This window comes from Hylobates moloch, unplaced genomic scaffold (assembly GCF_009828535.3).
Source record: "Hylobates moloch isolate HMO894 unplaced genomic scaffold, HMol_V3 SCAFFOLD_13, whole genome shotgun sequence".
NCBI classification, from domain to species: domain Eukaryota; kingdom Metazoa; phylum Chordata; class Mammalia; order Primates; family Hylobatidae; genus Hylobates; species Hylobates moloch.
In genome coordinates, this window is record NW_026652288.1 from 94,756,864 (window position 1) to 94,782,454 (window position 25,591).

General features: G+C 38.7%; 1 protein-coding gene across 4 annotated transcripts in view; it reads left to right on the plus strand.

Annotated features, from left to right (window-relative positions):
• The window catches only part of MAP3K13 (mitogen-activated protein kinase kinase kinase 13), a 200,647-nt gene that overhangs the window by 723 nt on the left and 174,333 nt on the right, over positions 1-25,591 (plus strand). Inside the window, exons 2-3 of one of the 4 annotated variants that reach the window (XM_058426161.1) lie at positions 198-387; positions 3,149-3,275. The gene's annotated coding sequence lies outside the window, so the exon portion shown is untranslated. The other 3 variants (XM_058426162.1, XM_058426164.1, XM_058426163.1) reach the window with 3 other exon arrangements.

Genomic DNA, 25,591 nt, shown 5'->3' on the forward strand with positions numbered 1-25,591 from the left:
CCTATTTTCTAGGTACTAGTATTATGTTTCACACTTGAAGTGGGCACAGAGAGGTTAAGTAACATGCCCAGGTAACACTGTTAGAAGTGAGAGGCAGCATTTGAAACCAGATAGCACAACCTCACTGCCTGCACTCTTAGCACTCCACTAGGTAGATAAATATGAAAAATCACAGTAACAATCATGATTTCTCCAAGAGGCCAGGTGAATTTGACCAGTGGTGAGTCCAAGCTACAGATGGAGCAGAGGGAAGTGGCTGCCGAAAAGAAGGCTAAAGAAGTTTGCAAAAAGATAACATGCACTTTTCCAGGCTAGATACACAGGCGGAGAAGCAAACCGGCGAAATAAAATCCGACAAGCAAGATCTGGAGCTCATCAGGATGCCAGGTGAACGCAAAGAACAGGTCGGAAGTGACGTCACTAGCCGAGTCGGACGCTCAGCGGGACTGCGGGTCCGGCGGAATTCCGGCCGGATGTGGCGCACGGGAAGTTACCAAGAGGAGGCGGTACCTGGCTGTGGAGGGTGACGCCATGGGTGGGGCGGAGCGTGTGGGATCCGCTGGGAGCCTCGGATCCCCGACAGGTAACCTGCGGGCGGATCTGAACGGGGGCGAGAGTGGCAGCTGGAGTTGATGGCCTAGGTCGCTCGGGGCCCTAAGCGCGGGTGGACACAGGTTAGGTAATGGACGGCATTAGGTGGTGGCTGGAGAAAAGGCTCCTTGGCATGAGACTCTCTGAGGGGTTGAGGATATGGAGAACTCTTGGGAACTTGGTCTTGGGGGCCCGAAGTCGTCGAGGAAATACAGACAGGTTGAGTCTTCTAGGAATCAGACATGGCTGGGGGTCATGGGTTTCCGATCATTGGCGCTTATGTTGGAGAGACGGAGCCTGGGGCACTGAGATGAGTTGACCTAGGGTTCACCTACCCCGACCTGTTCTGCTAATAGGGGACAGGGACCTCGACTTTTTGTCTCTTAACTCGTAGCACAGTGCCTTGCCACAAATAGGCATTCTTTAGATGTTGTCGAAGGAAAGAATGAATGAATGAATGAATGAACCAACCAACCTGATTCTGGCTCCCCGACAGAACCTCTCCCAAATTTCAGTATTCTAACCTCTGAATGTAGAAATGACTCCAGTTTAGTTTGCTAACCAGTGGTTTATGAGGATGCTGGTGCAGGAGATACCCAGGACATTGTTGGTTTTTGTTAGTTTTGTTTTTTATGATTATTGAAATTTAGAAATGTGTCTTAGTATTCTTATCCGGGTGGAGAGGATGAGTCATTTACTTTGGCTTCTTTCAGGTTCCTTTACTTTTCTGGGAAGAACTTGTAGGGAAATGATACCAGGGAGGAGCTGGACCGTTGTAAATAAACTGCTGTTGTAGCACTGACTGTTCTTAATGCTTTCTTTTCAGCAAAGTACACTTACTTTCCTCTTTCTTTCTCTTCCTTCCTTCCTTCCTTCCTTCCTTCCTTCCTTCCTTCCTTCCTTCCTTCCTTCCTCCCTCCCTCCCTCTTTCTTTCTTTCTCTCTTTCTCTCTCTTTCTTTCTTTCTTTTTTCTGAGACGGAGTCTCGCTCTCTCCCCAGGCTGGAGTGCAATGGCGATCTCTGCTCACTGCAACCTCCGACCCTCTGGTTCAAGTGATTCTCCTCCCTCAGTCTCCCGAGTAGCTGGGATTACAGGCACGCGCCACCACCCCCAGCTAATTTTTGTATTTTTAGTAGAGCCTCGGCCTCCCAAAGTGCTGGGATTACAGGCGTGAACCACCATGCACGACCACTTTCCTTTTTCTTAATGTTTTCTTCGTTATCTTATAAGTAAATGTACTACTTACATTTGAGATGTGAGAATTTTAACTCACTAAAAATATGTTATAATTGAGAATATACCTTATATTTTCCATTATAAAAGTGAAAATAGTGATTTATAAAAATCCAGAGATTACAGCTGGTGTTTATAAGTAAGGTTAACTCCTTCCAAACAGTTGTATTAACAGAGGGTTCCCAAAAGAAGATTAAACTGTTTCCTTTGTTGGAAGTACTTGTTTAGGTGTCTTAAATGTGATAAAGAGTGGGATCGGGCACGGTGGCTCACACCTGTAATCCCAGCACTTTGCGAGGCCAAGGTGGGCGGATCACTTGAGGTCAGGAGTTCGAGACCAGCCTGGCCAACATGGTGAAACCTCGTCTCTACTAAAAATATGGAAAAAATTAGCTGGGCAGTGCGCGAGCCTGTAATCCCAGCTACTTGGGAGGCTGAGGCACGAGAATCGCTTGAAGCCAGGAGGGGGAGGTTGCAGGAGCAGAGGTTGTGCCACTGCACTCCAGCCTGGGTGACAGAGTTAACTCCTCAGGAAATATAAATAAATAAATATAAATAAATAAATAAAATTAAAAAATAAAAATTAATTTTAAAAATGTGATAAAAAGTGGGCAGGGACCTAAAAAACAACTACTGTAACCAGATTGGTTTTGGTTGTCAAATGGAAAAAAAGTGCAGATGAGACTGTTGTCAGGCTGTGTAATGAAATCTTGGCATGAATTACTACCTAGTCCATTGAGGTGAATGTTGATGGGCTACATAATGAGATAGCAGCTCTGGTTTCAGAATCTTACCGTTAGATTGGGTATAGTGGGGTAGGAAACCCTGAATTTATGTCATACGGGTGTGTGTGTGTGTGTGTGTTTTACAAAGATGAAACTCGTAAGCATTTTTTAGATGTAAAAATCTAAGATGTTCTTAAAATAGGTTGAAAACTCCAAAAAGTTGACATGTAAATATATTATTGCACTATTTAAATTTTAAGTTTACATACCCTTAAACCTTGTGTTCCCAATTTCTGGAAAGTGCCCAGAATCATGCCCATTTGTGTATACTGTTACTGTGGTGCCATCTTTAGAATACATAAAATTATGGTACAAAGTCACGTTTTGAGATCCTGTAGATTTATGTTAATATTATTGTCTTACTTAAAAATGCAGTCTAATTTTGCTACCTCAGTCTCCTGTTCAGTGTCAATCTGCTGTTCAATGTGATGTCCACTAAATTTTGGACGTCTAAATGTGTAGTATAACTTTTATTCATAATGAGTTGGTATCTCAGTGGTACCTTAGGTCTGTACATTGACATTCTTGAGGTTTTTAGTTTTGCAGAACACTGATATCTATGGACTCTAAAATGGACTTCATTTAAAGAAACCCACGGACCATTAATGGACAAAAACATGAGTCAATATGTATTGTGGCATTCAAATCCTAGCACTTTGGGAGAGGTAAGTAGTTGACTGTGTTTTATGTTTGGTGAGATGGTAGAACAATCTTAAATTTGCCTAGGAAATTATAGGATTGTAATTGAAAAGTACAGTTCTTAATCTCTTTATGTTTTAATCAGGACCTTCCAAAGAGAGGTTTGTTTTGTACATGTGAAGCAATTGTTCTTATTTTCCTGTAAAGTGGATCAGAAATTTAAGATTGGCAAGCTATATTTATATTGTTCCTGGAAGGCTACTGCTCTGCTTTCTTTTTTTAGGGGGGAACCTCCTTTCAACACTTTACATCTGGGTAGAAATTATTTAATCTGTGGATCCCCTGTAGAAATGAGGCCTCAAATAGTCATTTAAATTATCTTGCATCCAAGTTTCGCTATGTAATAGTCTATGTATCAAATCTACTGATCAATTTTATCTTGTGCCTCAGGTTTAAGCAAGAAAAGAGGCCAAAAAATGTCTTTGTTTCTTTATTCTGCCTTATTTATACTATTTTAGTTTTTCTTTCTTCTTCTTTTAAAAAAAATTTGTTAGGTGGTTGATTCTCCAGGCCTTTTATCTTTCTGTCTCAAGGGGGCAAAATTTCTTTTCTCCCATTTTGCCTTTTTTAATTGATCGTTTGTTCATTTTCAGAACCTTAACTTCTAACTTTATGATAATATTTGTCACCTTTTAATCACTAAGCATTAAACTTACAGTTTTTTTGCTGGTCTCCTTTGTAGATACACTGGCTTCTTGTTTAGAATTTGTTTAATTCTATAGCAGGCAATACTTCTAGGAATTCGTCTTTCAGATCTATTTGGCCTTACACACAGAAATTTGCATACGATTTTTGTCACCATATTGTTTGAAATTAAAAAAAAAAATCAACCTACTAGAAATAGCCTAAATGTGCTTCAACAGAGGCCTAGTTAAATGACTGCCTTTATACAGAGTAATACTTTGCAGCTCTTAGGATAAAGTAGGTGCAGAGATGCAGATATGGAAAAATCTCTAATATACGTTGTTAACTGAGAAAACAATGGAAAGAACTGTACATATAGTATGTTTTCATTCGTGTTTATATAAAGCGTACATTTATATACACACCTACAAAACTTCTTCAAACCAGTGTAAGGAATTATTGACAGATTACCCTGGGGAATGAGACTAGAGGCCTAGAGTAGGAAGAAGAGACTTACATCTTACGTTTTTTCCATGTACTATTTCTGCTGGGTTGATTTTTTTTTTTACTATGAGCATGTTTGTATTTTCATAATACTAAGAAACAAATAGCAAGGCTTTAGGATAATTTAACAATTATAAGAGCCTTTTACTATTCCCTTATGACTTTCTGTTCTTATAATACTTGGACTATTTAGAAGAAGTAGGGTTACACAAATGAGTTAAGTTTTTTTCAGAGCTGCAATCTATTCCAGTCCATTGTAATAGATTTTAAACCTTGATGTTAGATTGTTACTATTAAGATCTTAAGAATACTAAGTGCTTAGTCTTGCCGAATTCAGTATTCATTTACAGTATATTGCATGTTGCTGACCTGACCAGGTGATACTGTGGGTGTTACCTTTGTTTACAAGCTACGTTAGTATGGCAGTGGCATAGTTCTGAACTTCACAGTATTACTGAATAGGATGAACTTTGTTTTATTTGAATTGCTATTTAGGGACTTTTTAAACAACTCTTATTATTTTACTTTGTTCTTGATGTTTAGAACTGGCTTAAGGCATTTCGAAGAATAGCCTGTTCTGTTAGTAAAATCAGCAAACCAGAAAAATAATTTATATAATTGGTAATCTCATTTTGTATTACTTTGAATTGGCTGATTATCTGCCTTGGGAATGCAGCAGGAAATTCTGGTGACTTTTACTTTGATAATCATTTTTGTCTTCCCACACTTTTATTGTAGGACATTTGGAATAGTAGTAATAGATAAGTAAAATGAATTATATGAAAAATTTAAATAATAATCTTTATTTTTAATAGGGATTTTATTAGAAACTTGCTTGAGAATAGGCTTTATAAGATACATACCTATATGATACCACTTATTGTGTGTCTGTTAAAATTCATAATGAAGGCTGCTAACTAGCGGTTGAGTCATGATTAGTAGAATGAAAGAAGTTATAGGCTCATGCCTGTAATCCTAGCACTTTGGGAGGCCGAGGCAGGCAAATCACCTGGGGTCGGGAGTTCGAGACCATCCTGACAACCATGGTGAAACCCCATCTCAACTCAAAATACAAAAAATTAGCTGGGCGTGATGGCACATGCCTGTAATCCCAGCTACTTGGGAGGCTGAGGTAGGAGAATCATTTGAACTCGGGAGGCAGAGGTTGTGGTGAGCCAAGATCGCGCCATTGCACTCTAGCCTGGGCAAACTTGGCAGAGTATTTTGCATATAGTCATCTCTGTTAAATGATGCTTTGTTTCCTAATGTCCTTGGGATTAATCACTGTCATCATGAAGGGGAAATCAGTGAGTGGGATGCCTAGATTAAGACTCCTTATTCTTGCTAAGTGAATGGATAGCAATGAATTGAATCCAAGGACAGATTGTTTTCCTAAATCAAGAGGATAGAATATGGTAAAGGTGACATGGAAAGAAAGGAGATGAACCTGAATGTAAAAGTTACATGTAGAAAACACAGAATTGAGGAAAGCTGCTTCTATATGTGTGTGTATATATGTGTGTACATAGATACATAGTATATTATACCTACATCTATGTATATTACATACATATATATGTTCCAGAAATATATATATTTATATAGAGAGAATATATATATTCCAGAAAGATATATAATTTATATAGAGAGAATATATATATTCCAGAAATATATATGCGTGTATATATATATATATATAGAGAGAGAGAATATGTGTGTGTATGTGTGTGTGTATATATATATTCCAGAAAACCAGATAGGAAGTTATCCAGTTAGTCAATGAGAAAAAAATAAATAAATAAATAAGTGCATTAAGGCCTTAGAGCTGGGTCTGTCATAGGCTAATTGATGATTTTGCGAGTAGCTTAAATAATTTTGGAAGTTTTGAGATTATTCACAGAGTCGAAATGACAGGAAAGCAGACCTAAGCTTAAGTGAGAAAATTAAAATGTAGCAACATAAACTATTATGTTAACCACATCTTTTGAGATTCTGTTTTGTGTTGTTTTGGGGAGGGCAGAAAGAAGAGAGAACTCGAAAATTTATTGCTGTTCAATTTGAATTGAACTAGAACATAAGTCTTTCCTAGCATTCCAATTGTTTCTGACCAAGATTAACCAAGATTAAACAGATCCCTTTAACTTATAAAACATTAATATACAAAAACGGATTTGATTACCTTGCAGAATAGGAGAACTGTTTTTAATCAATGTTTTGATCCTATAAAAGGGTCATTGTGATGATCTAGATTGAGGGGACTGGGACTTTTTAGAAGACTTTGGAAGGGTTGGAGAAACTCCATAGGAAGTATGCTTGTTCTCTGTTATTTGAGGCCAAATTTCATTCAAAATAAGAGAAAGTACAGAACTATTAATAGTTAGCAGTGAAGCAGACTGTGTTGAGAGGCAGTAAACTCCTGGTAATTAGGGTTGCTTAAGCAGAATTTGAACATCAGGAACATTGTAGAGCAGATTTTTCATGGTATGGGAGAGTGTACTAGATTATTCCAGAGGCCTCTTTCAAATCCTAAGAACTTTTTTATAGTATAATAAAGTGATTTATTGTCGATAGGTTTAATCTCTTATCCTATATTTAAATACTGATAGCTAACATATCCACTGATCACTTATCCACCAATCTTACCTCACCCATAACCAGGACATAAATTTTAAAATTACTTGAACTTCAAATTATAAGACAGAATCACATGCTTTTTTCAGGTCCTTAGTCAGTTTACTTTTATTTTAGACACAATTCTGATAGGCTTAATTAGCTGGTATCTAACTCCATGAGATATTAGAAGTAACAAGTCATGAATAGTCCAGGTGCTTCTATTAGAGGCAAAGAAAAAAAGAAAAAACTCGTAAACCAGACCAGCTAATTTAAAATTGTAGCAACCTGAGTCCTTTTGATAAGATGAAAACAGCTCTGTATTAATGGATATTCAAAATGATAACCCTGACTGAACAGAAATAATTTATCTTTAGTATTTTCTATTGAAGAAAGGAAGAATACCTGAATTTTAGAAAGATCTCTTCAGTGTGTTTAATAACAAAAGACAGTCGGACAGATATTTTGGCATTTGGAGAGGCTGCACTGTATAGTGGAAAGAGTGCAAACTCTAGAGTAATACAGACAGATTTGAATCTGAGCTCCAGTCTATTAATTAAGTTTTATTATTCATTTCAAGCCTCAATTTCCTCAGCTGTAAAAAGGAATTTACTGAAGGTTAATGTATATAAAGGCTTGCCTAAGTAAAAATAGCTATTATTATTATTTCATTATTACCATAAAGCTTACTTTATCTTGAATAACATGTTTTTGGCTATTCAAGTAGAGCAAGAACAAACTTATCTAATAGTTTTAGCATAAGTTCAATATATATAATGCCAATAATGGTGATGGCATGCTTGAAAAAACTTTAAAAAAATTATACAAGTAATTCATATCCACTTTACAAAAATTAGGTTATAGAAAATATACCTAAGCAAAAAAAGGAGTAAAGTTGTCAGAATCCTTTATCACTATAATATTTTAGTGCGTGCTTCATTTTTAAACTGCTTTGACATTCCCACAGGGTGTCACTTCTGAGCAGTGACTGCTGAAATGGATTCTATATTACTACTGTTGGGGAATTTACATTAGTCACTGTGCTTTCTAATCATAACATGAAGTGAAAGATTGTGACATGGCACAATGCTGATTAAGATAAAGCCCCGGTCCTGGTAAATTCTGTTGTATTGAAACCAATTTTGTAGAGTGGTGGGTGTTGCTTTCTATTCTGGAGCCAGAGAGCCCAAGTTTGAATCCCGTCTCTACTATTTACCAGCTGGGTAATTACCTGAATTTCTTAATTTTTTTGTACTTCACTTTCTTTATCTGTAAATAGGGGACAATAGTAGTATCTGATTCATGGACTGTTGTGAGGATTAAAGGAAGTAATCTACATAAAGTGTCTAGAGCAGTGCCTGGCACAAAGTATAGATTCAGTAAATATTAGCTGCTATTATTATTAGTTTTTAGGCAGGTTTATACAAGCATATAAGATAAACAAAATGAGCACAAAATTAAGTCAGTGAGATTAAAAACCTCTTCTGAAAAAGAGAAGGGAGAGGTATGGAACAGAGGCTAGTACCCTGAGGGACAGAGGCCTCTGGTAATTATTTACTGTGCTGAAATTTCAGAGGGCTCTAACCTGTCTTTTGTTGCATCATTCACATGTTTACAATATTTTTACTATATGTTTTTCATTTGAACCTTGCAAAGGGGTCTGAATTTTTCTATTTGAAGGCATTGTTTCTTTTTCTCCCTGTTTAAATATTACAATATTTTTGAACCATAATACTTCCACATCAGTTTATTTCCGTACCCCACAGAGTGAACATCATTTTATGCTATCTCTTCCAACAAGCATTTTGGCTATGCTTTCAGAGATCAAAAGCTCTTTAAGACAATTTGATATCATGGATAGAGATCAAAGACATACAATAAATTATCATTAAATCAGTGTATCTGACTACAGCCCCAGGGAGATTCTGTAAGAACTTTAAATTCTGTTGCAATTTTCAGTGAAGGATATTAATCAAAGAGAGAAGCCAATGAACATATTCAGCCATTCTGTCTACTGTACCTTTTCAAAAAAATTTTTTTCCTTTTCTTTGTTTTTGATTTTCTCCTTTTGTTCTTTTAGCATGGTATCTAGTAATCGGATTAATTACTGACCAAAAAGTAGTTTCTAATTTCCCTTAAAAAAATTATTAGATTTGTAGTAGAATTTTTTTGTGTTTTGTTTTGTTTTCAAGCATCAAGTACCACGTTTTTGAAGACCATGGCCTATCATCATTATGCATTCAAGATTTGAGTTTGAATAACCTCAACAAGACTTAGATCTTCTTCAAAAGCTTCAAGTCTCATCTGCATTAAAGCTCTCCATTGAACCCTCTCACAAAAGTACAAGCTTAAAGGGACTAAAATCCATTAATACATTCCATTTTATATCCCTTCCTCTGACTTCCCGTCAATTTCCTTGGCCTCTAGGGTCCTTCATATTGCTTATGTTCCTTTAGACTAGAACCAAGGAGACAGTGCTTTCCAAAAAACAATGTGTTCTGTGGCCATAAGTTTTCATTGAGAGAGAAGCATAAATTTAACATGATGAATTTAGAATTAGGTCTTTTATCGTATCCTATAAAAAGTTAACAGGCCAGGCATGGTGGCTCACGCCTGTAATCCCAGCACTTTGGGAGGCCAAGGCAGCTGGATGCCCTCAGGTCAGGCATTTGAGACCAGCCTGGCCAACATGGCGAAACCCCATCTCTACTAAAAATACAAAAATTGGCTGGGCGCGGTGGCTCACGCTTGTAATCCCAGCACTTTGGAAGGCCGAGGCGGGCGAATCACGAGCTCAGGAGATCGAGACCACGATGAAACCCTGTCTCTACTAAAAATACAAAAAAATTAGCCGGGCTTGGTGGCGGGCGCCTGTAGTCCCAGCTACTCGGAGAGGCTGAGGCAGGAGAATGGCGTAAACCCGGGAGGCGGAGCTTGCAGTGAGCCGAGACTGCGCCACTGCACTCCAGCCTGTGCGACAGAGCGAGACTCCGTCTCAAAAAAAAAAAGAAAATACAAAAATTAGCCAGGCATGGTGGCGGGCACCTGTAATCCCAGCTACTCGGGAGACTGAGGCAGGATAATCACTTGAACCCAGGAGGCGGGGGCTGCAGTGAGCCGAGATCGCGCCACTGCATTCCAGCCAGGGTGACAGAGCGAGACTCCGTCTAAAAAAAAAAAAAAAGTTGAATTAACAATAAGGAAATGAGGATGAAGCGGTAAAAATATTTTGGGTTACATTATACTCTCAGAAGCCATGTGGTTTAGAGGAAAGGGCCCCCAACCACAAAAGTTAGTGGTTCTTACTCTGTCTGCCTTGTACTAGGTATATGGTAACTGAGAAAGTCACTTAACCTCTCTGAACCTTAACTTCGTCATCTATAAAGTGAATCTAACATTTTCCCCCCGGCCTACCTCACAGGGTTGTTGTGAGGATCAAATGAAATAATGTACATGAAAAGACATATATAAAATGTATAATACAGACAAAGGGTCCTGTTAACATAGTTGGAAGTCATTCCCTCAGATTTTGGGCCTAGGAAGGTAGATGATTTAAACTCACTGAAAGCATGTACCATGCCCAGGTTGGATACATGGCCACAAGGCTATGTTAAATTTTTTTTCTCTGAGTTGAGTCCCTAAAATACTATCATGGGCTAATTCTAAGAAGGAGCAAGAATATATATTCCCCTAAAATTATAGCTTAGCATTGTTAATGTTTTAGAGCAGTTATGGGAGTTATAGGTTGTAACATATTAGTGATTTGTGAAACTTTTTTACTAAATGTGACCCTCGTTTTTCTTTAAATGAAAGAACATAGAGTATTTCACAATGCATCCCACGTGGTAAGAGTAAAAAATTGTTTTAGTTATGTGTACAAATGTGTGTGTGTGAACGTGTGTGTACTTGGTCATTAAATAAAATATACTTTTTTTTTTCCTGTGAGTTGCACTTGCTGTTCTTTCTTTCTTTTCCTTTTCCTTTTTCTTTTTCTTTTTTTTGAGACAGAGTCTGGCTCTGTCACCCAGGCTGGAGTGTAGTGGCGCAATCTTGGCTCACTGTAACCTCTGCCTCCTGGGTTCAAGCGATTCTCCTGCCTCAGCCTCCCAAGTAGCTGGGACTACAGGCACTCGCCACTGCACCCGGCTAATTTTTGTATTTTTAGTAGAGATGGGGTTTTGCCACATTGGCCAGGCTGGTCTCAAATTCCTGACCTCAGGTGATCTACCTGCCTCAGCCTCACTGGGATTACAGGCATGAGCCACCATGCCCGGCCTCTTTTTCTTTTTGAGACAGGGTCTCACTTTATCACCCAGGCTGGAGTGCAATGGCACAGGCTGCAGCAGCGGCATGATCATGGCTCACTTTAGCCTTGACCCACCAGGCTCAAGTGATCCTCTCACCTCAGCCTCCCCAGGTAGCTGGGACTACAGACACATGCCACCACACCCGGCTAATTTTTGTATTTTTTGTAGAGATGGGGTTTCATCATGTTACCCAGGCTGGTCTTGAACTCCTGAGCTCAAGTGATCCACCGGCCTTGGCCTCCCAAAGTGCTGGGATTACAGACATGAGCCACTGTGCCCGCCCATCAGTTGCTGTTCTTGGAGTACCATTTTGGCACTAATGCCTTCCTATACATTTGGATTCCTAGGAGACTCAGCATTTTTTTTCACTTTATACTACTACTTGTGACAAAGAATTTAATATCAATTTGACTTATGGTGTAATTGAAATATTTTTATTTTGTAGCACAGAGAAAGCCTATATGCCTTATGGATATTTAATATTTTGATATCTATTCTGATAATAGCATTTAAAAGGTTGCTTCAACCTCTACTAGCAGAAAGATTGTATCAAATATTTTGCTTTTTAATTTTTTTTTACTTGTATCTTTCTGGCCTAATGGCAAACAAAACCCTCCTTTTAGCATTACTTGAGGACTAAGTAGAGAGAGGCCATCGAGAATGTAGTTAGCATGACTGGGAATTTGATGGTCTCTGGAAAAGAAAATGCTATTTCTTTTCTTTCTCTGAGTAACTAGGTTTATCTTTAACGATTTAAGATAAATAAGTCACTGACATTAACTTGTTCAACTGTTACTCCTAAAAATAGATATCTCCCTCTTTGGTGATAGCATTGGTTAGGTTAGCATAGGTGACTTTATTATAGTGTCTGTGAACAATAGGGCATGGCTGCTTCTTCCCAGGGTTGTGCTTTCCAATTCATTGATGAAGAACTAATTTTTTAGTGCTTTAGTGTACTGAAGTGCTGTCTTTAGTGCCCTGGAATTACTTACTTAAACTGTGATAGAAGGTTGTACAAGATATTAATTTTCTCTGCTTATAAATTATATGAATGTGTATAGTCTTAGCAATATGAATATTTATCAGAAGATGTATAGTGTAGAATCCAACTGCCTCATTCTTCCTGAACAGCCATGGCCAAACTTCTTGCATTAATGGAGACAGAATGAATTGCAAAGGTTGTATAAATCGAGGCTATTTTGTTTATGACAATTGGCCGCTGTGGCATAAAAGGCTCATTATTATATGTAATTGACATTTTGTTGTTCCTTCTTCCTCCACTCCTCTGCCAAAAAAATGGTATTGGTATTACTACCTCTCCATGTAGGAAGTAGGATCTACTTATGAGAAAGTTCAAGAGAGTAGTTAGGCAACTTCAGCTATCCCTGACCTTCTTCCACAACCCTCATGAAACTAATCCATTGCAAAATTCTGTCTTTTCTACTTCCTAAATATCTTTCAAATTATTCACCTTTGTTTCCATGTCCATCCTTATTTATTTTATCATCTTTGCCTACATTTTTGCAATAACTCTTAAATGGGTGTTTGCATTTACTCCTCCCCCCTCTAATCTCATTGCTTTTAGACTGATTTTTAAAAATACAATTCTAATCTTTTTGGTCCTCTGATCTAAACTCTTATTATCTTATTGCCCTTAGAATTCAGCCCCAAATCTTCAGTCATTCTTTGTCTACTAAGCTCAAGCCATAATGGTCTTCCAATTCTCTGACAATGCTATTTTTTTTTTTCTTCAGGGTATTTGTTGTTATTGTTGTTGTTTTTGAGACGGAGTCTTGCTCTGTCACCCAGGCTGGAGTGCAGTGGTGCAATCTCGGCTCACTGAAACCTCCGCCTCCCGGGTTCAAGCAGTTCTCTGCCTCAGCCTCCCGTGTAGCTGGAATTATAGGCGCCCGCCACCATGCCTGGCTAATTTTTGTATTTTTAGTAGAGACGGGGTTTCACCATGTTGGCCAGGCTGGTCTTGAACTCCTGACCTCATGATCCACCCGCCTCGGCCTCCCAAAGTGCTGAGATTACAGGCATGAGCCACCACGCCCAGCCTTCTTTAGGGCTTTTGCAGATACTTTCTGCTTGGAATGCCCTCCTCTCTCCTATTCGTCTTCACATAACCCACTTCTATTCATACTACCAGTCTCACTTTAAATATTATTTTTTCCAAGAAGCCTTCCTCCATATCTCAGACTAGATTAGACCTCCCTTCTCTATCATTCTTTCATAAATCACCCATTTTTCTCACACCTAGCATAGTTGTAATTATTTCTCATATATAATCATTTATTAATAATCTTACAACCTTCAGAAGGGCAACAACTGGTGCATGTTTTATTACACTGTATGCCCAGTGTTTAGGAAATTGCCTAGCAAATAGTAGGGATTCAGTAAATACTTGTCAACTGATTCTTCCCACAGCTACCACTCTTCACTTAGATATTTCAGTACTGTAAGTTCTGGGTTGTTCAACTTCCTCTGTTCAAAACCCTCCACTTGACAGTGCAGTGCTCACGCCAGCAATTCCAGCACTTTCGGAGGCCAAGGCTTAAGAGGATTGCTTGAGGCCAGGAGTTCAAGACCAGCAACACAGTGAGACTCCAGTCTCTACAAAATAAAAATAATTTAAAAATGAGCCGGGCATCGTGGCACACGCCTGTAGTCCCAGCTACTCAGGACCTGAGGTGGAAGGATGGCTTGAGCCCAGGAGGTCCAGGCTGCAGTGAGCCATGATTGTGCCACTGCACTCCAGCCTTCGTAACAAAGCAAGACCCTGTCTCAAACACACAAACAAAAACCCTTCAGTTGCTTCTCATCTCACTCCAAGTATGAGCCCAAGTCCTTATAATGGTCTCCAGGGCCTTACCTTATATGCTTCTGCTTTCTCCTTACCTCTCTACCATCTATTGGACTGCCCAGCCCAGATCTTTTAGCTGATCCTCAGAAATGCCAAGCTTTCTTCTGCCTCAGGACCTTAGTACTTGATATTCCCTGTGCCTGGAATACCCTTGCCTTAGATATCTATCTGGTTTAATCTCTCATCTTTAGGCCCTTCAGGTTATGTGACCTCAGTGAGGCCCTCTTTGACCATCTTATTTAAAATTGTAACCTCACTACATGGCATCCCTAGTCTTTTCTGCTTTACTTTTCTCCATCGTACTTATCTCTGATTGGCATTCTCTTCATAGGTATTTTCCCCAGTATTGAGAACAGTGACTGACATATGGTGGGCCCTTAGAACTTATTTATTAGTTGAGTGAATTTAACCTGTACTCACAGAGATGCATATTTGGGACAATGAGACCTGTAGCCCAAATTATGAGGACTTAATATTTCAAGATGATTTTAAAAGATGAATTAAGTAAATTTATTTATATCCTGCCTCGTTCTAAAAATATTTTTAAATGCATATAGTATGTAGGCTGGAGACATAAAGAGAATAAGACAAAGTGAATGTAATAGTATTAAAGTGGGTAAAGTTAATGTACAGAAGGTCCTGCACAGTGGCTAAAGGCATGTTATAAATTTGACTTATTAGAGAGTTAGCTTGCTCAGAAATGATTGAACTGGAATCAAGAATTTGTTCTCTGGCACTGGTCACAGATATTTGAGTCTTACATAGAAACCCAGAAAACCTATTTAACTATAAGACATTGTGCATTTACCCTTCTAAAAAAAAAAAAAAAAACTTGCTTTCTGTATTAGGAAATTTCCTATTGGCATAAAATGTACACAGTCTGTCCATTACAAAGGCTCTGCTACATTTGAGAGATGGTAGTCACAGCTATCACCTCTGCTTATATCATGTCCAGGACATTCCCAAGGTTGATTTAAACCTAGTAATTGGATATTTTTGAAAGTTAGCTGTGAAAAATATCAACCAGCACATCAATTACCCCAGTTTCTCCTCCTCTAATCATGAGGTAGCATGAGAGTCCAGTGGTTGTGGCTTCCTTCCTTTTGAGGTAGATAATTGGCAACTTAGAAATAGGTTCTTGGCTGGGCACAGTGACTCACACCTGTAATCCCAGAACTTTGGGAGGCCAAGGTGGGCAGATCACCTGAGGTCAGGAGTTCAAGACCAGCCTGGCCAACATGGTGAAACCCTGTCTCTACTAATAATACAAGTTAGCCGGGTGTGGTGGCACATGCCTATAATCCCAGCTACTTGGGAGGCTGAGGTGGGAGAATCTCTTGAATCCAGGAGGCAGAGGTTGCAATGAGCTGAGACTGTGCCACTGCACTCCAGTCTGGGCAACAGAGTGAGACTCCATCTCAAAAAAAAAAAGAAAAAGAAATAGATTCTAATGTAGTCACAACTAAACAGGGTAGGAAGATTGGGAGTTAGATGAATTAGTCTTCAAGAAATTTTTCACCAATACAGTAACCAAAATAAGAGCTACTCTCTCTCTGTGTGTGCATACAATTAATAGATATTATACAGTACATGTCTTTCTGTTCATAGTATGTATAGTTTCCTAATTCTGTCTTTTTTTTTTTGTCATTTAAAACTGAGTCTGAGAATTATTGCCATGTCTGCAGGCCAGAGATAAAGCAGGGAATGTGGGGACAGACTACAGGCCTTTCAGTAAACTCTGCAGTACCTCACTAAACAAAGCTGGTATTTTTGAGGCAAAAGATAAGAATATTTAGCTAAATGGTGTTCCACTTGCAAAATGTGCTAGTTCTTATTTGATTTTTTTCTTCTTTCTTGGAAAGATTTCTCTTTTCTATCTTTGACTTAGAGATAAATATTACATTTGAAGTCACATCTGTCCCACACCATTTTTTTCAGAGTTGAAAGAGGAAAACTAAATGAACCATAGACTTAGGGAAATAATGAAAATATGTATGTTTTTAAAAAACCATTTATGTTCCACATATTTCAAGGAAAGGAAATGAGGAGACACATTAAGAACACCACAGAACCATTAAAATGGACAACTCAAAGGGAAAGTATTTTACCAAAAGCTTTATGTATAACATGTTGCTGATTAAATTTGTGTCATTATATTTAATGTGTAAGTATACATTATTCTAACTAATTTAAAATATGTTTATTGAATTTGCTTTACATATTTTATTTATTTGATGGAACTTTATATTCATTTTTTAAGAAGTCAAGTATCTCCTCGTTTTGGCATTTGATGAGTAATAGGAGAAAACCTAAGAAGAGACAAAAGTAATGCAAAGGTCACCGTATCTTCCAGCATAAGTGATGTAGAAGCAGAAAGATCTTATTTTCAGTCAAAGTGGTGAAGTGGCAGAAAGAAAATATCCCCCGACTGGTTTGCTGACACAAATTTTGCCATATAGTGAGGACAAAAAAAATATGTCTAGGCGTTTAACTCATTATCTCGTAAACTATGGTACACAGAATGTCTGACACAACTGTAAGAGATTTTGTAAGCCAAAAGGCTCTGTAATGACATGTTTGGAAAATGTTGCAGTCTTTTTTGAAAGTTTATAATGTATCTTAACACATTCCAAACGTGTAATCACAATTCTTTTTTGCTCATAAAATCTATTAATAACCCTTGGAATCATCTTTCAGGAAATGCTGAAAATTTTGCTTCTGTTTAGGATGTAGAATGTTGCAAGAGAACATTGTTCCCATCCTAACAATGAGAAAAATCTTGATAATCCACAAAGTCATGATGCTTCTTGAGCTCATCAGAGAGTTGAGGTCACAAGGCAATCAGATGAACTGAAATTCCAAAGAGAGACAAGCCCTTTTGAAAAGAGATAGGGCACAGAAACTGTGTTACCTTTGGCAGAGCATAGAAGAGAAGGCACCGTAAAGGTAGGTAAGAAGAAAGCAGCTAAAACTGTAATGAATTCTTAAAGGCTGAATGTGGGCTAATGTAACATTTCAGAATAACGGGGAGCCCCAGTCACAAAAGGAGCCTGCACTCACTTGCAAGCTTTCTTCTGTGGGCCCTTGTGTTAGTTTCCTCGGGCTGCCAGAACGAAGTACAGCAATGTGCTGTGTAACGACATTTCAGTCAATGACTCCATCTTCATATTGCTATCTTCTCTGTATGTCTGTCTGTTTTCTCTCTCTCTTTTTAAAACAATTTTTAAAGATACAGTACAGTAGTGTTAACTGTATATATATTGTTGTGAAACAGATCTCTAGAACTTCTTCATCTTGCAAAACTGAAACTCTGTACCCCTTGAATAACTCACCTTTTCTCTGTTCCCCATTCTACTAGTAGCACCATTCTACTTCCCATTTCTAAGAGTTTGACTATTTTTGATACTTCATATAAGTGGAATCATGCAATATTTTTCTTTTTGTGGCTGGTTTGTTTCACTTAACACAATATCCTCAGAGTTCATCTGTGTTGTAGCATATGATAGGATTTCCTTCTTTTTATTTTTATTTTTATTTTTTTTTTCAGACAGAGTTTCACTCTGTTGCCCAGGCTAGAGTGCAGTGGCGCCATCTCGGCTCATTACAACCTCCAGCTCCCCGGTTCAAGCTATTCTCCTGCCTCAGCCTCCCGAGTAGCTGGGATTACAGGCACCCGCCACCACACCCAGCTAAGTTTTTGTATTTTTAGTAGAGACGGGGTTTCACTTGTCTCAAACTCCTGATTGCAGGTGATCCACCTGCCTTGGCCTCCCAAAGTGCTGGGATTACAGGCGTGAGCCACCGCACCCGGCCCTATTTCCTTTTTTTTTTTTTCTTTTTTTTCTTTTTCAGATGGAGTCTAGCTTTGTTGCCCAGGCTGGAATGCAATGGCGCCATCTCGGCTCACTGCAACCTTTGCCTCCCGGGTTCAAGCGATTCTTCTGCCTCAGCCTCCCGAGTAGCTGGGACCACAGGTGCCTGCCATCACGCTGGCTAATTTTTGTATTTTTAGTAGAGACAGGGATTCACCATGTTGGTCAGGCTGGTCTCAAACTCCTGACCTCACGTGATGCGCCTGTCTCGGCCTCCCAAAGTGCTGGGATTACAGACATGAGCCACCACACCCGGCCTACCTTTTTTAAGGCTGAATAATATGCATTGTGTGAATATACCAAATTTTCTTTATTCATCTGTTGGTGGACATTTAGGTTGTTGGCTATTGTGACTAATACTGCAATGAACATGAGCGTGCGAATATCTCTTTGAAATCTTGTTTTGAATTCTTTTGGATATATACCCAGAAGTGGGATTGCTAGGTCATATGGAGATTTTTAATTTTCTGAAGAACTTCCATACTGTTTTCCATAGCAGCTGCACTATTTTACATTCCCACCAACAGTGTACAGAGGCTCCAAGTACTCTACATCCTTACCAACACTTGTTATTATTTTTATTTATTTTTAATTAATTAATTTTTTAATAGTGGTCATCCTAATAGGTATGAGGTATACTATTCTGGTTTTAATTTCCCTTTCCCTGATGATTATTGATGTTGAGGATCTTTTCATATGCTTGTTGGTCATTTGTATATCTTTGGAGAAATGTCTGTCAAGTTCTTTGCCCATTTTTAAATTGGGTTACTTTTTTTTTTTATTGAGTTGTAAGACTTCATTATATTAATATATTCTGGATTTTTGTCAAGTTCTCTTGAGAAACTTTTTAAGGTTGCCTTTTCACTCTTAGATTATTTCCTTTGCTGCATGTAAGTTTTTAAGTTCGCTGTAGTCCCATTTGTCTAATTTTTCACTTGTTGCCTGTGCTTTTCATGTCAATATCCAAATAATAATTGCAAAACCCAATGTCATTAAGCTTTTCCCCTGTGTTTTCTTCCAGGAGTTTTATAGTTTCAGGTCTTAACAGTTAGGCCTATGATCCATTCTGAGTTCATCTTTGTAGTCAAATTTTATAGGACCTTTGTATGGCAAGGGTCCAACTTCATTCTTTTGCATGTGGATATCCAGTTTTCCCAATGCCATTTGTTGAAGAGACTGTCCTTTTCCCATTGTGTGACCTCAGCACCCTTGTCAAAGATCATTTGACTATATACGTGAGGGTTCGTTTTGGGGCTATTCTGTTCCATTGGACAATATGTCTGTTTATGCCAGTACTATTCTGTTTTGATTACTAAAGTTTTGTAATATATGTTGAAGTCAGGAAGTTTGAGGCCTTCAGCTTTTTCTTCTTTCTCATATTTTTTAAGGCTATTCAGAGCCCTTTGAGATTTCATATGAATTAAAAATTTTTGTTTTCTATTTCTGCAAAAACATTGTTAGGGTTTTGATAGGGATTGCATGAATCTTTAGGTCACTTTAGGTAGTATGGACATTTTAATAATATCTGTAGGTCACTCTAGGTAGTATGGACATTTTAATAATAAGTCTTGCCGGCATGGTGGCTTACGCCTGTAATCACAGCACTTTGGGAGGCCGAGGTGGGTGGATTACTTGAGGTCAGGAGTTCGAGACCAGCCTGGCCAACATAGTGAAACCCCATCTCTACTAAAAATACAAAAAAAAAAAAAGTTAGCTGGTTGTGGTGGTGCACACCTGTAATCCCAGCTACTTGGGAGGCTGAGGCAGGAGAATTGCTTGAATCCGGGGGGCAGAGGTTGCAGTGAGCCGAGATCCCACTACTGCACTCCAACCTGGGTGACAGAGTGAGACTCTGTCTGAAAAAGTAAATAAATAAATGAACAAATAAATAATATTAAGTCTTCACTCCATGAGTATGGGATGTCTTTTCATTTATTTGTGTCTTCTTTAATTTCTTTCAGCAATGCTTTATAATTTTCAGTGTACAAGTCTTTTCCCTCCTTCTTTACATTTATTCCTAATTATTTTATTCTTTTTGATGCTATTATAAATGGGTTTGTTTTCTTAGTTTCCTTTTTCAGATTGGTCATTGTTAGTGTGACCAAAAACACACTGATTTTTGTGTTTTGTATTCTGAATCATTGATTTTGTATTCTGCAACTTTGCTGAATTTATTAATTTTTTTGTGGAATCTTTTTTTTTTTTTTTTGAGACAGAGTCTCGCTGTCGCCCAGGCTGGAGTACAGTGGCGCGATCTCGGCTCACTGCAGGCTCCGCCCCCCGGGGTTCACGCCATTCTCCTGCCTCAGCCTCCTGAGTAGCTGGGACTACAGGCGCCCGCCACCTCGCCCGGCTAATTTTTTGTATTTTTAGTAGAGATGGGGTTTCACTGTGTTAGCCAGGATGGTCTCGATCTCCTGACCTTGTGATCCACCCGCCTCGGCCTCCCAAAGTGCTGGGATTACAGGTGTGAGCCACTGCACCCGGCTTTTTGTGGAATCTTTAGGTTTTTCTACATATACAGTCAAGCCATCTGTGAACAGAAATAATTTTACTTTTTTCTTTCCAATTTACATGCCTTTTATTTCTTTTTCTTGTATAATTGCCCTGGCCAGTATTTCCAATACTATGTTGAGTAGAAGTGGTGAAGGTGGGCGTCCTTCCCTTCTTCCTGATATTAAAGGGAAAGTTTTCAGTATTTCACCATGGAGTGTGACATTAGCTGTGGACTTTTCATAAATGGCCTTTATTGTATATATTAAGAGAATATCCTTCTATTTTTAGTTTGTTGGGTGTTTTTATCATGAAAGGGTATGATCTTGGCTCACTGCAACCTCCGCCTCCTGGGTTCAAGCGATTCTCCTGCCTCAGCCTCCCAAGTAGCTGGGACTACAGGCATGTGCCACCATGCCTGGCTAATTTTTGTATTTTTAGTAGAGATGGGGTTTCACAATGTTGGTCAGGATGCTCTCAATCTCTTGACTTCGTGATCCGCCCACCTTGGCCTCCCAAAGTGCTGGGATTACAGGCATAAGCCACCAGCGCTTGGCCACCCGTTCTCTTTTGGTTATCATTTGCATGGAATATCTTTTTCGATCCTTTCACTTTCAGTCTATGTGTGTTCTTACATCTAAAGTAAGTTTCTTATACGTAGCATATAGTTGGGTCTTTCTTTAAAATCCATTTTCTATGTCTTTTGAGAGTTCTGTTTACATTTAAAGTAATTATTGATAGGGAAGGATACTATTGCCATTTTAAGATTTCTTTTCTGTATGTCTTGTAGTTCTTTTCTACCTGTTTTCCTCTCTTGCTGCTTGCCTTTTTGTTCTGTTGACTTTTTGTAGAGAGAGACATGCTTTGACACCTTTCTCACTTTCTCTTGTGTATCTTCTAAAGGTATTTTCTTTGTGTTTACAATAGGGATTACATAAAACATCTTATAATTGTAACAATCTATTTTAAACTGATGTCAGCTTAATTTAAACCATGTACAAAAACTCTACTCCTTTACATATCCCCTACTTTCTCAATGTCACAAATTATGGCCTTTATACTTTGTATCTAGTAACACAATTTTATAGTTGTAGTTATTTTTTATGCTTTTATCTTTTAAATTCTACATGGGAATTAAAAGTGATTTATGTACCACCATTACAGTATTACATGATTCTGTATTTACCTGTGTATTTACCATTACAGAGAGCTTTATGTGTTTATATGCTTTCAAGTTGTTATCTACTATCCTTTTATTTCAACCCGAGGGACTTCCTTTAGCATTTCTTGTAAGGAAGCTCAAGTGCTGAACTCCTTCAGCTTTTGATGATCTGGAAAGGTCTATTTTTTTCCTTCATTAAAATGTTTTAAATTGTATATATTTGTTTTTATAATTTCAACTTTTATTTTAGATTTAGGGGATATATGTGCAGGTTTGTTACATGGGTATACTGCATGATGCTACGGTTTGGGATACAATTGATCCTGCCACCCAGGCAGTGAGCATAGTACCCAATAGTTAGTTTTTCAACTCTTGTCTCCCTTCCTCCCCTTCCTCTCCCATCTAGTAGTCCCCAGTGTCTACTCTTGCCGTCTTTATGTCTATGTGTACCCAATGTTTAGCTTCCACTTATAAGTGAGAACATGTGGTATTTGGTTTTCTATCCCTGTGTTAATTCTCTTAGGATAATGGCCTCGAGCTACATTCATGTTGCTGCAAAGAACATGATTTCATCCTTTTTTTATGGCTGCATAGCATTTCATGGTTTACATATATCAAATTTTCTTTATCCAATCCACCATTGATGGGCATCTAGGTTGATTTTGTCTTTGATATTGTGAATAGTGCTGTGGTGTACATGAGTGCATGTGTCTTTTTGGTAAAACAATTTATTTTCTTTTGGATGTATACCCAGAAATGGAATTGCTAGGTTGAATGGTAGTTCTGTTTTAAGTTCTTTGAGAAATCTCCAAACTGCTTTCCACAGTGGCTGAACTAATCAACATTCCCATGTTGATTAGTGCATAAGCATTCTCTTTTCTCCACAGCCTTATTAGCATCTATTGCCTTTTGACTTTTTTGTAATAGTCATTCTGACTGGTGTGAGATGGTACCTCCTTGTGGTTTTGATTTGCATTTCTCTGATGATCAGTGATGGTGAGCTTTTTTCATGTTTGTTGGCTGCATGTATGTCTTGTTTTAAGAAGTGTCTGTTCAAAGTTCCTTTGCACACTTTTTAATGGGGTTATTTGACTTTTGCTTGTTGAATTCTTTAAGTTCCTTATAGATTCTGGATATTAGACCTTTTGGTGGTTGAATAGTTTGTGAATATTTTCTCCCACTCTGTAGGTTGTCTTTTTACTCTGTTGATAGTTTCTTTTGCTGTACAGAAGCTCTTTAGTTTAATTAGGTTCCACTTGTCAATTTTTGTTCTTGTTGCAATTGGTTTTGAGGACTTAATAATACATGCTTTACCAAGGCTAATGTCCAGAATAGTGTTTCCTAGGTTTTCTTCTAGGATTCTTACAGTTTGAGGTCTTACATTTAAACTCCTTCAGTTTTGAAGGACAGTTTTGCTGGCTATAGTATTTCTGATAGGCAGTTTTTTCTTTTAGCAGTTTGAATGTATCATACCACTCTCTCTGGTCTGCAGTATTTCTCCTGAGAAATCCAGTAATAATCTTAGGGAAGTTCTCTTGTATGTGACAAGTCACTTTTCTCTTGCTGCTTTCAAGATTCTTTGTGTCTGGCTTTTGATAGTTTGGTTACAATGTGTCTCTGTGGGCCTCTTTGGGTTCTTCCTAGTTGGAGTCCTTTCAGCTTGTTCAATTTAGATTTCCATTTCTTTCTTCACGTTTGGGACATTTTCAGCCATTATTTTTTCAAATAACCTCTCTGTCCCTTTCTCTCCCTCTCCTTCTTTTGATAATCCAGTTAATGCATATATTGGTCAACTAGATGGTGTTCCATAAGTCCCTTAAGCATTCTTCACTTTTCTTCATTCTTTTTACTTTTTGTTCAATTATCAAGCAGGAGCTTGATAATTCTTAATGGGCTTGCTGATTTTGACTTCTGTTTGATCAAGTTTGCTGTTGAACCCACTTAGTGTAATTTTTAACTCAGTTTTATATTCTTCAGCTCTATAATTTCCATTTGGTTCTTTTAAAGTAGTTGTTCCCCCCTCCCTACCCCCTCGAGATGCAGTCTTGCTCTGTCACCCAGAGCTGTAGTGCAATGGTGTGATCTCGGCTCCCTGCAACCTCCGCCTCCCAGGTTAAAGCAATTCTCCTGCCTCAGCCTCCCAAGTAGCTGGGAATACAGGTGTGTGCCACAATGCCCAGGTAATTTTTGTATTTTTAGTAGAGATGGGTTTTCACTATGTTGGCCAGGCTGGTCTTGAACTCCTGACCTTGTGATCTGCCCACTGTGGCCTCCCAAAGTGCTGGGATTACAGGCATGAGCCACCACGCCCAGCCTTTAAAATAGTTTTTATCTCTTTGTTGGTAGTTTCATTTTGTTCATGTATCATTTTCCTGACTTCCTTTATTTGTCTATCTGTCCTCTTGTAGTGCATTGAGTTTCTTTAAGATAATTATTTTGAGTTTTTTGTCTGGTGATTCATAGACTTTCATTTCTTTGGGGTTTTTTTTTTTTTTTTTTTTTTGGAGATTTATTTTGTTCCCTTGGTTGGGCCCTTGTTTCTTTGTATTCTTAATTATTTTTTTGCTGGGATTTGCACATTTTTAAAAAACAGCCACTCTCCCAGTCTTCTGGACTGGCTTCATACAGGGAGGAAGAGACGTTAAGATTCTCTTTAGCCCAGCTGTAGAGTCTTAGGGCCTCTCAAACCTTTAATGGGGATGTATCTCCTCTGAACTGTGCCTGTAATTTCCCAATTACAGAGGTTTGCTGGTTTCTTTTTTAGGCACTTGCTCCCTCTCGTGTCTTTCCATGGTACTGCTGGTTTTCTGGTGTTCTACAAGCTGCCTAGGTCTCTTGTTCTCAGCAGTTCCCAGGCATCCAAAAGTTGCCAGTTCTGTCGGCATTCCAAGTCAGACAAGACAGAAAGCCATATCTTAGGCAGTCCCCAGAAAAGCTGAAAGGTTGGATATACTTTCTACTCTTCTTGAGAGAAAGGCCATGAGTTGGGCATTTTCTCCCAATAACATTGAGTTCTGCTGTCTTCTGTCTGCTGTGCTGCAGGTTCTCAGGTGCTGCAGTTAGCTGCTGAACTCTCCGCTGTTCTCAGTGGCCCCCAAGCATCCAAAGTATTATGGTTCTGTCAGTGTTCCACATCAGGCTGGACAGTGACCATTCCCTTGCGCACTTCCGTAAAAAGCTAGAACTCTGGATACACATTCTATCCTTTTCTTTCCCTTCTGATGAGAAGATGCAAGTTTGGCATTTACTTGCAATTATGTAGGGCTGGACTGGCTTGGGGAAGGCCTATTATGGGTGAAATGCATTAGCTTTTCTTGCCTGTTTCAATGTGGCTATTTTTGGCTTTGAGCTTGTCTGGGATACTGTGACTTTTTAACTGGTTTCTGGAGTTCTCATACAGTCTTTTTGGACCATATGTTGTTGTTAAGTCAGTATCTCTGTGGGGGAATGAGGTCTGGGGATTCCTATTCCACCGTGTTTTCTCTTCTTATAAGGATGCCAGTCATGTTGGATTAAGGCCCACACTCTTCCAGTATGATGTCATCTTAACTTGATCATATCTGCAAAGAGCCTATTTCCAAATAAGGTCACATTCACAGGTGCCAGGGGTTAGGACTTTAACTTATCTTTTAGGGGTACATAACTGAACCTACAATAGCTTCCACCACTGCTCATAAAAAGATTGAGGCTGGATGCTAACTTTGTAATCCCAGCACTTTGGGAGGCCACAGAGAGGTGGGTGGATCGCTTTAGCCCAGGAGTTTAAGAGCAGCCTGGGCAACATGGTGAAACCCTTGCCTCTACAAAAAGAAAAAAAAATTAGCTGGGTGTGGTGGCATATGCC